Source organism: Papio anubis, chromosome 1, assembly GCF_008728515.1.
Source record: "Papio anubis isolate 15944 chromosome 1, Panubis1.0, whole genome shotgun sequence".
NCBI classification, from domain to species: domain Eukaryota; kingdom Metazoa; phylum Chordata; class Mammalia; order Primates; family Cercopithecidae; genus Papio; species Papio anubis.
Genome location: NC_044976.1, coordinates 81,506,198 through 81,522,603, shown reverse-complemented (window position 1 = coordinate 81,522,603; position 16,406 = coordinate 81,506,198). Strand labels below are relative to the sequence as shown.

The window sequence follows — 16,406 nt, the reverse complement described above, 5'->3', positions numbered from 1 at the left end:
ATAGGGATCAGAATTTATTCTCAATTTCCCATAAAAGGTGTCACCTGGTCATTACAAAATTTTCAATTGCAATTATTGCAATGTATCATATTCAAACCTTTAAATTTTTGAAACTTTCCTAATTGTGTAAACATAAATTTTCATGTAGTAATATAATAAACAAAACCCCTTTTCTGTCATGAATGTTCACAGAACTTCTGGCTTTGCTTTTAAATGGTCAAAATCAGTCAGAAAAAATTTTATCAAATTTTAAATCTGAAAAAAATCACTGTTAAAATTTGTCATAATCATAGAGCAAGTTCATCATGTTAATTTTAGTTCTATTCTGATGAAAGATGGCTAAAACCAAAGAGTGATATTCCACTTGAGGAGGAAATGTTTTTTATTCTAGGTGTGAAAACTATTCTTAAACCAAAATCAAACTTGATGCAAGCACAATATTTAGGAATTAATTCATGATTCTATCATGCAAGTTTAGAGTAATACAGATTTTGTATTCAGACTACCTGGGCTCAAATTTTGATGCACCATTTACTTAGCTATATGACTGCCTACGACTTTTCAACTGTAAGATGAAAGTAAATAAATAAATAAATAAATAAAACAAAAAAACCCCACATTTCATAGTAATGTTATGAAGCTTAAAGGAGGTAATACTTGAAAAATGTTTTGTTCAGTGTCCAGCAAATTAATTAGCATTTACTTAATGTCGCTACTATTATTTTATATATAAAAGAGTCATCTAAGGAGGACATAAACCACAATGTCTCTTTTAAGAAAAATTTATCTTCCATTTTTATGTGAAATGGGACAGGCAGGAAGTGGAGGTAAAGAGAAAAAACACTTAAGACAAAAAAAATAGCACATGCAAAAGTTCAGAGACTTGTCATTCTTAAGGCTTTGAATACACAGTTGTACATAAGTCATCACAGCCTTATCCTTTGAAAGCTTTGTCAGATAATCCTACATAATTTTAAAACTAACAAAAAAACTTCATCACAATCTTCTCTTGCCACTGCACTATATATCTCCTGCTCTTTGCAGTCACATATCTTTAAATAATTAAACCTGGATGTCACATTGATTTTCACAATGTGATTGTACATTTTGGTTATAGTCATATTGTCATTGTTTAAGCACCCTCTCAAGCAATAACAATATGACTATAATAAAAATATTCTCACTATATATATAGCTCGCTATATAATGAGACTATAGTTATAAATATATAGTGAGAATATATATAATATATCCATTTATAACATATATATTATATATCAATTCAATCTAGCCCTAATTCAATATGACTGAGTGTACATAAAAGTGTCTTTTTAAAAATATATATATAGTGAGAATATGACAATATGACCATAATAAAAATAGTCTCACTATGTATATAGCTATACATACATTATATATACACATATAGATATATTAGACATAGTTCAGTCCTTATTCTCCTTAACCTACTTGTTACCAATCCATCTTTGGTTGCTTGAAAACTATCTGTAGCAACAGCACTCATACAATAAACTAATTCTTTTCCCTTGATGTCCATGTCCTTATCTTATTTTACTCCTGCCCCTCTGGGGTTTCTCTTTTTACCATTCACTTTGCAATATCCTAAAATGTTGATGTTCTTTACAGTCATATCTATTCCTTCTGTTTTCATTCTGACTGACATCCAAAGGAAATCTCACCCACTTCCGTGTCTCCGAGATCTACGCTTTCTACTTGGGCTTATCTCACCAGCTCCTGACAAGTCTATCCAACAGACTTCTGAAATGGCTATTTAAATGTCTCAAAGTACCTCAGAGTTGATGATTTCAAACTGAAGTCTTCTTTCACTGTCTTTTGCCCTTTAAAGTTACTCCTAAATTTCCTCAGCTAACCAAATGGTCACCACCATAGAGTTGCTAAGTTTAGAGTCCCAGGAGTCATCCTTGAATAATTCTTGTCCCTTGGAACCAACATCCTATCACCACTAAGCTCTGTCTCTTAGACTTCAGATTGCCTGTGTCCACTCAGCTCCATTCCTAGGATTAACACCAGAATCTAGCCACAAATGTTCTACTTGGATTACCTGCGAAGCCACGTAACTGCTCTCCCTAGCTCCATTCAGCCTTTCCCCATTCATTTTCCATCCTTATTCAAACATCAACCCTTTACAAGTGAAAATCTCCTGAACATTTCCCATGTACACATTCTTTAATGCCTCCTTGTAGTTCATAGGATGAAGACCAAAATTGTTCTACAGTTTGACCCTTACTTATATTTCCAGGCCCTTCCTTTGCACTCTTCCTCTGGCAAAACACTCTCATATCAATCTTAACTTATTTTTCTGTTCCTTACTTTTCTGTTCCTTTCTGTCCCAGACTTTTTAGTGTTTCCAGATTTTTGCATAAGTGTTTTCCTTGTCTGAAATGCTTGAACGCCTCTAGTCTCTAACCATTAAGCACAATCAGCATCTTCCTTAGGTTTGCTATTATTTCTTTAGAATATTTTGGGGACTTTTTTCTCAGTAAGGGATATCACACCCACCACACCAACCACCTGCTCAATATTCCCATTACAGTTCAGAACAGGGATTGCTATTTTTTCCATAGATATTCATCATTAATGGATATAATTTTATTAGCAGAGTCCTCATATTTTAGCTACAAGTATGGGAATCCAGCTAGAGACAGATTTCCTAGCCTCCTTTCAGCTCAGTGTGGACAGGTAATTAATTTCTGTCTCTGAGTTGTGAACAGGACTGATGTATGCCACTTCTGAATTGTACCCCTGAAGCGAAATATAGATATATACCTCTGCCTCTTTCCCTCTTTTCTGTGGTGGGAATATAATGAGAACTAAAGCAGCCACCAAGGACCCATGAATGGAAGCCACATTTTGCTCCTCTGGCCCAAACTGCGTAACTGTACTTTTAGGTCTCATCTTAGCAGCTTGCTCTGCACATAATACACACTATATTTTCTTTACTGTAGATGTAATTACTCTGCATTGCCATTTATTTCTAATATCTATTTAATCTGTCTTATGCCATATCTTAATCACCTCTATGCTCTTGGTACCTAATGCAGAATCTAGACAAAGGGGAATTAATGAATGAAGAAATGAAAGTCTACAGGGTAAAGTTGGGGCATGGTAGGACTAGTCCTTTAGAAGTCTCCTGATTCTTAGTTTACTGCTCTTTGCAATCCACAGCATTAACCCCCACAAATAAATGCCCCAGCTGTGGCCTGACTCATACCATCACTAACCCTAGTACCAATGGTGATATCTAAGCACCTTGTGCTGGGTTAAAGTTTCAAATATTTTCTTTTAGAGATTGGATGATCTAAGCAGTAGAGTCCCTTAAATCAAGGTTCAGAATGGACCATTTTTTGCCTTGAGTGATATTATACAGCACACTGAAATGATACGTTCTGTACTGAATGATTTGGCATTCAAGAGAATTAAAATAAGGCTTTCCTTTATGGTTAAAAGTGAATTACAAAAAAAGGGATACTGGCAGGCAATTACTCTATAAGCTGTAGGAATGAAAGGGATTTCACAATGTGAGTAGTTCAGATTCATATAATGTGAAGAGCTGTTGGCAAGTGGGAACTCATGCAGTAATCTAAAAGAGAGAACTGAGGCTATAAATGAAAACTCTCACACACACAGACACACACGCACACTCACACTTCATAAATGCACTAAATGAAGAAGTTCCGAAGTATGGATAAAAATTTTAGCCCAAAATGTGCTATATTTTAATTTAAAAAACAACTGAGAATGCACATAGGATATTTGGCATATAAGATAATACTGCAGAACTAGAGCTAAAATAAGGGCATCTGCACTCTGTTGACATTATGTGATCTAATTTAAAATCTAGAATTAATACATGACTTCTGAAATGCCTTATGAATTGAACTGTAGCCCTGCAAAATCCATATGTTGAAGTGCTAAACTCTAGTACCTCAAAATATGACCTTATTTGGAAATAGAGTCTTTGCAGATAATTAAGTTAAAAATAAGGCAGTCACCTTTTCGGCCAGAACTGCCATCTTCAGTAATTCGCCAAAATGACCAACACAAAGGGAAAGAGGAGAGGCACCCAATATATGTTCTCTAGGCCTTTTAGAAAACATGGAGTTGGCCGGCGCGGTGGCTCACGCCTGTAATCCCAGCACTTTGGGAGGCCGAGACGGGCGGATCACGAGGTCAGGAAATCAAGACCATCCTGGTTAACACGGTGAAACCCTGTCTCTACTAAAATTACAAAAAATCAGCCGGGCGTGGTGGCGGGCGCCTGTAGTCCCAGCTACTCGGGAGGCTGAGGCAGGAGAATGGCGTGAACCCGGGAGGCGGAGCTTGCAGTGAGCCGAGATTGGGCCACTGCACTCCAGCCTGGGCGACAGAGCGAGACTCCGTCTCAAAAAAAAAAGAAAAGAAAAAAGAAAACATGGAGTTGTTCCTTTGGCCACGTATATGCGAATCTATAAGAAAGGTGATATCGTAGACATCAAGGGAATGGGTACTGTTCAAAAAGGAATGTCCCACAAGTATTACCATGGCAAAACTGGAAGAGTCTACAATGTTACCCAGCATGCTGTTGGCATTGTTGTAAACAAACAAGTTAAGGGCAAGATTCTTGCCAAGAGAATTAATGTGCGTGTTGAGCACATTAAGCACTCTAAGAGCTGAGATGGCTTCCTGAAACGTGTGAAGGAAAATGATCAGAAAAAGAAAGAAGCCAAAAAGAAAGGTACCTGGGTTCAACTGAAGCGCCAGCCTGCTCCACCTAGAGAAGCACACTTTGTGAGAACCAATGGGAAGGAGCCTGAGCTGCTGGAACCTATTCCCTGAGAATTCATGTCATAATAGGTGTTAAAATAAATAAATAAATAAAAGACCTCTGGGCTAAAAAAAAATAAATAAAAAAAATAAGGCAGTCAGGGTGAGCCCTAATTCAATACGACTGAGTGTACATAAAAGTGTCTTTTTTTAAAAGATATAAAACATACAAAATTTATTTTGTGACTTACAGCAAGACTTAAAATTTTGAAGAAATCATCAGTTCAAAATTTTCAGCTTTCTTTGATAAACTGAGAAATAGCTAAGTAATGAACCATTTAGACCCCTTCTCAGAACCGATATACAAACAGTAATTAGAGGTGACTTCCTAGATGTGTTCTTAGTTAAGGAAGGTAATATAGCTACAGTAACACTACAACTTAAACTAGCATCCTTCTCATTACTTGTGATGGTTAATTTCATGTTTCAACTTGGCAAGGTCATAGTACCTAGTTATTTAGTTAAACACAAATCTAAATATTGCTGTGAAGGTACAACACTCCCTCTTTATCTGTGGAGGATACATTCCAAGACCCCTAGGGGATGCCTGAAACCCTGAATAGTACTGAACCCAATTGCTGTAAATTGGAATGTGTTTCTTTTCCTGTCTCACAGCCACAAATTTAATGCCTTTTCCATCTTTAGCTAGTACTTACCATGTACCATGGCCATAACGTTTTCAATTTGAAGTTCTACATCAAAACTAGCACAAATTTCTGTTTCCTTCTTCACAATCTCATTGATAGAAAACTCATTATTATTGTAGATCTTAGCAACCTCAACATACAAATTGTTTTTTTGTTTTTTTTTTTTTTAATTGAGTCAATAACTTTGACCTTTTCATCTCAAGGAAACACCTGACAGAATTTCTTCGGCCTATCTGAATTTCCAGTATCACTACCCTTGCAATCTGGGGTCATTATTAAGTAAAATAAGAGTGACTTGAACACAAGCACTGTGGTATCGTGACAGTAGATTTGGTAACTGAGAAGGCTACTGAGTGACTGAGGGATGGGAGGGTAGGGAGTGTGCAGATGCTGGACAAAGGAAGGATTCCCATCCCAGGTGGAACTGAGTGAGACAACTTACAATTTTATGGTGCTACTCAGAAGGTTGCACAATTTAAAACTTATGAATTATTTGTTTCTGCAGTTTTTCATTTTATAGTTTTGAACCGTGGGTAGCTGAAACTGAGGGAAGCAAATCCACAGATAAGGGAGAAAATACTGTATTTTGTAGATATGGTTACTATCTACTATCAGTTAACTTTAAGTAAAGGAGATTACACTCAGTCAGTTTGATGGGCCTCATCCAATCAGTTGAAAGGCTTAACAGCAAACATTGAGGTGTCCTGGAAAAGAAATTCTGCCTCAGGACTGCAGCGTTATTCCTGCTCAAATTTCCAGCTGTCCAGCCTGCTCTACAGATTTTGGAGTTGCCAGCCTCCACAATCACGTGAAGAATTCCTTTAAAAACAGACACACACATAAAGATATATGCAAACCATTTCCTTAAAAAATAAAATGAAACAAAAAAACATATATATATGGTTATATAGAAACTATATATATTATGTCTATATTCTGTCTATCTATGTATCTATCTATCTATCTATCTATCTATCTATCTATCTAGTTTCTGTTTCTCTGGAGAACCCTGCTGATACATTACCTAACTTTAAAATGTAGTCTGTCTTTTATAACATTTCTAGGCTAAACAGATCATTAAGCATGTATTTAAATTATATTCAGTGATGAATATATAAATATGTATATTCATGGAACAAATGTACTGATTGCATTCTTTTGTTATAATTCTAACATCTTGTATTTTGGTCGCAGACACTGGAAGTTGATGCTCTTGATAGACATTATATTGTCAATACTCCTTCCAGCCATTGTCTGGGCACTCAAAGTGGTAGCACACATTTGTTAACAGAACCATTTCTGGTATCCCCACAAATGCCAAATTATGGTTTTATAAGAACTATGGTTTCTTATGAGATTTTGAAAATGCTCGTAAGTTTGACAATGACTGAAAAATGAACATAAACAAATGCTTCAGCATGTCCATTTTCAAAGGATTAAAAAGTCATTCATAAAAGGTTACAGAATAGTGACTAAATACTCTAATGCTTTTGTGTAATTAAATTAATTTTACCTTTTAAGAAATTAGTAAATACAATACCATAATTGTGAGCCACCTTTTCATCAAATACCAAAGCTCCTCTAAGCAAAGTTTGGACTAGACAGATAAGATTTTAAATTCTTGCAATTTCAGTAAAGATTGCAATTTTCCCCATGTACTCAAAAAGGCCTTAAGCATATAGACCATTATAAATAGTGAATAGGAAAGATTGTTTGACATGGGGTTATCTCCTTTTCGTTTATCTCCCTAGACCCATCTCCTCATGCGAGTGCCCTCTGGTCTTATTTCCATTGGTAATAATCTGTAATTTCTGCTATTTTCTCTTTTCAATACCACTAAAGAGTCAGATTTTCCTTAGGCCATATTACCTATTATAGCCGTTTAGAACATTTTGTACCAATCGGCACTTTGGAGCTGTATCTGGCAGTGTAAGTAGCATTTACAGGGTTTCTGTAGACTTTTATTACACAGTGTGACATTAGATTGATGGACTGTCTCAGTCTTATTCCCTGTCAATTGTACACTGATCCATGACAGCATAATGGATATGTGACAGTGTTTGGAAGGGTGAGAGCTACTACAATAACATGTGGGGAGGATGGATATCAGAGTTCCTTTTAACACTCTTCTTAATTTTCCCTTCACATTAAAATTTTTAAAAGCTGCCAACATTGGATATGCCAATTTTCTTCATCAGAAAAAAAAAAAAAACAGTACCTGTTTTAGACAAATGGTATTAAGTTTGATGGCAAAATAGCTGTCAATCATGCTGCACAGGGCTATTAGGCATTCCCCATAGCAAAGAGACTTCCAAGGACCCTTTCAGAAGGGAATCATGTTATGCTCCAGTCTGGGCCAAAGGTTATTACATCCAGGAAGAAATTCTCTGTTGAGGGAGGAGAAGAAGAAGGGTTTACTGCTCTTAAAGTAGGGAATTACTCAGGACTTGCCTGAGGAGATAGCTGAACCTTCCTCTAAGCAAGCTGTTCCAGGGAGCATGCTTCTGTGACTAGCCAGAGAGCCTTTGAACACATGAAAATTTCAAGTGTATTTACTGTTTCAAAGGTTCCACCAGTGTTCTCTCTTGAGGGACAGGCAAAAAGAGCTGCAAATGTTTTTGCAGCTCTTTTCTCCCTTCTGAAATGTCATAAATAATACCCTTAAGCCTGTGCTTCTTCATTTTCTTGGTGAGAGAGATTCCAGGAAGCTTCAGGGAAATGCAGAGAGAGGACGAGTCGGTTGGGGGAGTCAGTAGTAAAGTGGAAGGCACTGAAGGGAGACAGCCACGACCCACCCTTGGCACTGTTTCAGCATGAGCAGGAGGCAAGGTGAACAGAGCTCAGACAAGAGGGTGGCAGCCTATGATATATGACATGGTAAAGGATACAAGACATGGAGCCTGGACTCAGCAACAAAGAACCAGCCAGGGGTGCATGCACTGTATTCTGTGTCCAAACAGAGAAGCTCAGCTGAAGGTTTGGAAGCTGTGTGAGTCAGTTTGACTTATTTAAACACTTCCAAGAGCCATAGGATGGTTTATTTTTGGAAGGCACAGGTATTCTGAAATTATGCATGGGAAATGCATAATATATCTCTGTTCATTGCCATGGGTCAGTGCCAAGGTTCTCTCAGACATTTTTTAAGTGAGAATAATACATGAAACAAAAAGATAACAGACTCTGAATGTGCCAGTGTATTCAGTTAGAGAACCATAGGGTCATGACTGAAAGACCCTTATCAACACAAGCATAAGTCTTACATCAAGCTGTTGAATACTGAGGGTCCTGCTGCAGAAGGGTCAAAAGACTATTGCAATCATTTTCATGGCATTCTATTGCTCACTGGACTTATTTCCACCTCATCAAATGTGTTACTTGTCCCTAATCCACAGAGCCAAGACTCTCCCTGATTTCAAACCCAGTGGAGATGACCTTCATGATTGTGATTCAACTAGGATTTTTGGGGCTCTAGATAATAGAAGACTCAATACCAAATACCTTCAGCAATTAAGAATTGATGCATGTGATTTACAAAGTTCAGAGGAAATACTAGCTTCAGAGAGGATCTATCTGGCTACCCTAACAATGTAGATGAATCCTTCTCTGCATTGCTTGGCTCTACTGTCCCAGGATTTCTCTACAAGATGGCTGCCAGTGACTGGCTGGACCACAGGCTTTCTCTTTCACAGCCAAGGAAGTTTGTGATGGCCTTAGAAATGCATAGAGGCCATGGGAAAATGTAGATACTATTAATATTAAAGAAAAGTTTCCAGGCCGGGCGCGGTGGCTCAAGCCTGTAATCCCAGCACTTTGGGAGGCCGAGACGGGCGGATCACGAGGTCAGGAGATCGAGACCATCCTGGCTAACACGGTGAAACCCCGTCTCTACTAAAAAATACAAAAAACTAGCCGGGCAAAGTGGTGGGCGCCTGTAGTCCCAGCTACTCGGGAGGCTGAGGCAGGAGAATGGCGTAAGCCCGGGAGGCGGAGCTTGCAGTGAGCTGAGATCAGGCCACTGCACTCCAGCCTGGGCGACAGAGCCAGACTCCGTCTCAAAAAAAAAAAAAGTTTCCAGCAGTAAGAGAAGGGAGAAGTGGATACTGAGTGATAATAAATAGCAAATGTCGACCGCTGCCCCTGTGTCACTCTAGTTCCTCTGTAATATTTTATCTTTTGAGTTTCATCATACTCCTTATTAATGATTAGTTGGCCTGTCATTCACTTAGTCAAGTAGTCAATCAGTCCACAAACAATTATTGAGCACCTTGTTTAAGACTGGTATTATATAGTAGGGCTACAATAACACATTTCCACTCTTAAGGAATTCTTACTGTAGTGGGAAGAAGAAATATAAACTTTAATTAAAACATAATGTATAAGTTCTAATTATGGGGTTATGTACAAGATATTGTGGCAGCGTGACTATGCAGGAGGCCATCAGAGAAGGCTTCACAGAAGCTGGATTTGGACTCTGAGCCCAATAGGAGCTCTTCAAGCTATGAAGGAATTACCTGCAGAAGAAATAGCATGTGCAAAGGAAGAGGGGCGAGAAGTGCTTTTGAGAAATAATGAGTGGTATTCAGTATCTGGCGAGGAGATTGTAAGATAGGAATCACAGGCTTGGAGGCTGAAGAAATGGGCAGAGGCCTGTGATTTTTGGCCATGCTATTTGGCAGCCCTGAACCTCTGCTCACACTAGTCATCTTTAGTCTTGTGCAGTCACATAAAACTGTTTTGATGGGAATCCACAATGAGGCCAATCCTATCCAGGATTTGTTCAACAAACATTTGCTAAATGTCTGCTATGAGCAAAGTACTGGCCTACTACAAACGCATGCCATGTGACCTCATATGGAACCTTTCCATTGGTTGGAAATGCTCATAATCATCTCTCTAAATGGTGTCTTCTCTCTTTACATCCCTGTTCACTTCCTTTGCTTATTTTCTCTTATGATGACCTTGCCTTTCAAATGACTGAATATATTCAGGCCACATGTCATAAGCTCTTGTGTTCACTCTCTCTTAGTCTTCAGAGGTACCACCTACCTTTACTTTCTTTTTCAAACTTTAACATCCATTTTCTGACGATGGGGCTTTTCTCCTCTTGTTTCCTGGTTGTAGTCAGTCAGGCCCCCCACAGGGAATGCCTAGCACTTGGATGAGAGATGTTCAGCCAATCTATTCATTGGTTACTTATTTCAGTGTTAAATGTGCTTACGATTCTGCTTGAAGGGTTCTGATATGGTGAGACCCTTCTATCTTCTCTAGTCTCCACAGTGCTTTGTTCCATGATTCATTACTTCCCTCTTATTACCTCCCTCTCCACTGATTCCTGCCCACTGACATTCAAAAATGCTCAGATTAGTCCATTATCCTCCAACAAAGAAACACTAAAAAGTATATCAATTCTAGTCTCCCTTCAAAATCCTCCTTTACATAAGAGAACAGCTTAGTCTGGCCCTTTTTATATCCTAACTATGCACTGATTCCTTAAACTATTGAAATGAACTTTTTATATAGGGCTGGTCACAAAATTTGTGAGGCCCTTTATTCACAAAGTGGGAAAAAGATTTCTTTTTTTCTAATCCTAGGAATCTCTTGTAACCCTTCATAAAGCCATTGAATTTATTTGCCATTGAATATCACCTCTCTTGGGCATAGGGATAGTCATAGGCAAGTGCAGACCCTTCCATGTGCTCAGATTCACCGAGATTCACTACACAGGGCATGTGCCTGACTTCCACCTTCCCTGTAGCTGCACCCAGGACCCCACAGCAGGCAGGGCAACAGAGGCACCAGTTCTTCGGTGGTGGTGGGTTAGTGACAGCTGAGAATACCTTGCAAGGAGGCAGAGAAGCTGAGAGAGGCAAATCACATATAAACTGAGGTTCCTAGACCCAAGTATATGCTCCAATATCCTATTGGACTTCACTTACAAATCACGAATTCAAAGATAAATTATGAGGGATTTCATGATGGCTTTGATTTGCATTTCTCTAATGATTGGTGACATTATCTATCCAGCCTTAAAAATGAATAAAATTTTACAATATGTACCAATATGGATGAACCTTGAGGACATTATGCTAAATGAAATAAGACAGATATAGGACAGATAATCATTTCATTTATATAAAGTATCTAACACAGTCAAATTCACATAATCAGAGAGTAGAAGACACTGTATGATTGGCCCTGGTCCTGTGCTCTCTCTGTGCTTATCTCTTGCCATTCTCCTTGCCTCACACACCACACTGGCCTCTCTCTATTCTTCAGGCATGAAAGCGGGCTCCTATTTCATGATCTTGGCACTTGCTGTTTATACAAAAAAGTGAAAGTTCAGGATTAAAGCTAACATCAGGTAAGGCTCAATCTAGCTATCTGGCAACACAATGCAGAACTTAGCTCTTAGGACTTTAACCAGCTCTCTGCAGTGATAGCTCCATTCTCAGAGAGCCACTCACCAGAAACTCTAGACTTGTCAACTTAGGAACATTAACAAAATGAGTGTCTTTCCAACAGATCTAGTAAATATTTTTGAGAGTTCATATTAAAACACTTTGAGTTACATGCCAATCTCAAAAAAAAAAAAAAAAAAAAAAAAAGGAAAAGTGGTTAAAATATATGGCATTTTGATTGACCAGGCCTGAGTTATGTGCTCACACCTGGACTCTGTGGGAAAGGAAAGAGAATAAGTAATGTGTACTTCCCAGAAGGAAAAGATCTTATTTCTCAACATAAAATATATGTCAAATATGGCTATTTAATAGAATATTGTGTTACCATTAAGATTAGTTTTTTAAAGAATATTATGTTTAATGACATAAAAGGCTCATGTGTAATGTTAAATTTAAAAGTAGGATATAAAATGACAAAGAGTGAATGAATGAGAAAAAGAAAATGTGAATTCTGGAAGAGAATAAATGAGGCTTTAAGTGATAGTCAAGATAAGCTTCTGCCTTTGACTGAGGGAAAATAAACAAATATTTTATTTTTTAGTGTTATTGATATTTTTACCATGATCATGTATTTCACAAAAACTTAAATAGATGGTTAGATAAGTAGATGAGGATAAGTAGAAAATGCAGTGGGGCGAAGTGTTCATGAGCATAGCTTTTGTAGTTTTGACTTTCTCGAGTCTAACTCTGGATTTACTAACTACTATATATACAAGTTTGTGCAAGTTACTTAACATCTCACACCTCAATTTCTTATAAGATGGGAATGATAGTGCCTGTTTACTTTCTCTAAGGTAGGAATGATAAGGCCTACTTCATAGGGTTATGGCAGGGAATAAATGATTCCTATAAACTGCGTGTTCGGCCCACATTTGGCTTAAAAATGTCATCATCATCAAGGTGTAGACCCGGTTAGAGGTGTGCCAAAAAGCAGAGGCATGCTTCGACATTTTATGAAAGATTATCTATTCTTAAAGGACAATCATCTAGTAACTTTTAAAAACAACTTTTGGATTGGCTTTTATAACCAGTGCCTGAATGAAGTTGACTGAGGAAAATTCAAGACAAAAGAAAAGCCAGTGGCTTATTTGTACTTTTGCCAAGAAGTAACTGAGGGCCTTTGTTCAAACACTAGGTATATTAGGTTGCTATCAGTCTGTCAGTCATCAAGGGATCAAGAGAGAGATAAAAGTTAGGTGGTTTAAGCCTTGGCTCTGGGGTCCCTTCAGGTAATTGTGCAGAATTCTTCATTTCAAAGAGACCTTTTCTTTTTTCAAGAATTTGCTTCCCAGTGAAATCTTTGTGGCCCTCATGTAAACTTCCCCAACCTCTAAGCAGGTGCCTAATTTTTTAATAAAAATAATTTTTAACTTGTGCCTATCAGATGAGAAAACGAGAGAAAAATGTCACTGGCTGCTGCCTATCAAATAATTGGAGTCCTTGTGAACGGGCCCCTAGATGACACAGCAGTGTTAAATAAAAGATAAAATGGAAACAAGACTCTTTGAATAATACTGGCTGAAAGCAATTTTCTTCTTGAACTAGGGCACTGCTGATCTGAAAACCACAAATTTTGGGGAATCATGCAGGGCCTGAGACTTTGATTATATAGTTAATAAAGGATAAAAAAAATCTTCATCTCATACAGTTGATGATATGCAAAACAAACTCAAGATGTTCAGTGACAGAGTTGCAAGAATGCCAGATAAAAAATGAAACAGCAGCTAAGGCTGTTCTTTTAACTATTCACAAACTTACACCTATAGGGTCAGATGATTTTTTTTTTTTTTTTTTTTTTTTTTTTTTTTGAGATGGAGTTTTACTCTTGTTGTCCAGGCTGGAGTGCAATGGTACAATCTCGACTCATGGCAACCTCTGCCTCCCGGGTTCAAGCAATTCTCCTGTCTCAGCTTCCTGAGTAGCTAGGATCACAGGCATGCACCTCCACACCCGGCTAACTTTGTAATTTTTTTAGTAGAGACGGGGTTTCTCCATGTTGGTCAGGCTGGTCTCGAATTCCTGACCTCAAATGATCTGCCCACCTTGGCCTCCCAAAGTGCTGGGATTACAGCACTTTGCGTGAGTCACCATGGCAGGCCAGATGATTTTTTTTTTCTTTTTAAACCACTGAACTGAGGTTTGGGGCCAGAAACTTATTTTTAGATTAATTCTCAAGAGGTCTGCGTCATCTTTATATTCCCAGAAATTTATCTGACAACAAAAGTTAAATGCCTAAAGAGTTTTCATGCATCAAAAAATCACTGCATGCAATTGAGAGTGTGTTTTAGGGAGACCCCTCCTTCGTTTGTCCCCCAGCTTTCCTCCCCTGTCATTGCCCTCTGTGTAAAGAAAGCCAGGATATCTAACTCCATGGAAGCCACTTAGCTCAAGGCTCCCTGACAGTTTGAGTTTGAGAAAAAATAAATATATTTTATATTTGTAAATGTATTCGTATTAAGTACATTCTTCTGCCAATATTGATGATGGTAAAAGGTTAGTGAAAAAAACATATAAGGAATGAGCCAGCCATTAAGACTCCAGGCAGAAAGAGAAATGTCTGGCCATATGATATAATTCCAACAAGATAAAAGGGGTTAAGACTCCATTTAATCAAGTACAGCACAGGAAGAAAAGTTCCAAAAATTAGGTTTGATAGATGTAAGCAAGAGAGAAACATAGCATCATTTTTAAGAAATGAAAGAGGAAATTTCAGAGATGGAGCAAAGAGGTGACCAATGAGATGAATCTTGCCTGGGTGGCAAGATCCACGGCACCTCCTGCCAGATTGTGCCTGTAATTGCCACAATCATTTTAGAAAGAAGTCTTGAAAACATTCTCTTTATTTATATATATATATCTTTGCTCCTTTTTGCTAAATTCCGGGAATATCCTTGGATGTGGTAAGGGTCACTGAACTTTTTCATTTCAATTTAATGAAATTCTTTTATTTATGCTAAGATTCTGTCAATGTGAATATTATTCCATGCTCTTAGCGATCACAGAGTGCTTATGCTCTGCTTATTACATCTTCTTAATGAAAAGAACTTTGCTATGGTCTTGACCTTTTTTTTCTCCCCAGATTATTTTCAGCCAGACTAGGCCAATTGAACTTGAATCTGTTTCTTCTTTGTGCTTGATCAAATCGGTAATGGGGTAGGGGTTAGATACGGGAAAGGGAGGAATAAAGACCTATGCTGTGAAAAATAGTAGCTGAGTTTAAAGGTGGCTTGACCCATAAACCTTTAATTTTATCAAGCTATGGCCTTTTTTCCCTTAGAAATTATTTATGAGTAGAAATGGAAATTTTATTCTACTAATATAATTAGGCCATTCAGGGATAAGAATGCAAGTTCCTTGGCCTTTGGGTAACGATTTTCTTTGACTGATACTCTCACCTGATCTTCAAGAAACTCTACAGGTCACTGATAGCCAGTGGGGAGGTACAAAAGAGGAACTAGGATTTCATAGGCAGAGATTGTCATGTAGCAGTAGAGCGTTTATTCCTGGTATATATTTTAGGCTACATTTTTGAGATTTACTCTCAAGAAAACAAATTTAAAGCTGAGTCTCAAAGAAATCAGGGCACTTAAGACCCAAGTTGAACCATACAAAGGCTTATCCTGCTTAGTCAGCGGTTTAGAGGCGTTTAAATCATCCATTTTGGGGACGAGGATTGATTCTGGAGCTTGAGATAAAGAAACGCAGCAAACATATCTAAAGACAAAGATGAATAAACTGAGCACACCAAAATTGCCAAGCAAAGCTAGGATATATGCATGTTCATTCTTTTAAAATTATTGTCTTTACCAAAGTTTATTTGGCTCAGGTGAATTCTACAGATAGCTTCCACATATTTAAATCCTAGAGCAACAACAGCTTGCTGAGATTGAGAAATAAGAAAATCAAGATTAGGACTTCTATGCCATCCTTAGTTCTAAATGATCTGTCCCTGATTTAGAGAGACAGTCATCCATTGCCTAACTCTTTGATGGAGAAATTCTACAAGCAGATCATGATCTCCACCGGGAGGCCAAGTCAGCGCGCAAGTTCCTTTCTCCCCTAAAGCTGGAGCCAACATCTTGACCTTTATCTATGACCATGTGTCATAGGTTGGGTTTTCTGAAAAGGAAACTGAGATAGACCATGAGGTGAATCAACAACTATAGAAGGGAGAAGAAGGAAGCGGTTCTGGAAGGAGTGATGCTGGCCTAATGACAGCCTCAGCCCAATGACCAGCCTCGTGGAGATACTTTAGAGCTAAAACCATATCTTAATGTTGTCATGTGTTGGCTGAAATGACCTGGCATTTGTATAAACACTCCATCAGTCATTTGAAGCGGGCTGCTTTCTTAAGGGCATTGCCTTAGGCAAGAAAGTCCTCTGCAGCTGAAGCCATCCCTGAAGGGGCTGCCAGCTGACACTTGCCTGCCAACAGCAACCTTAGCAGCTGGGACAA

At 38.1% G+C, this 16,406-nt stretch overlaps 1 pseudogene; it reads left to right on the top strand.

The window, feature by feature from the left end:
• The first annotated feature begins 4,031 nt into the window (after positions 1 to 4,031).
• On the top strand, positions 4,032 to 4,872 carry LOC108584045 (annotated as a pseudogene).
• The last annotated feature ends 11,534 nt before the right edge of the window (positions 4,873 to 16,406 follow it).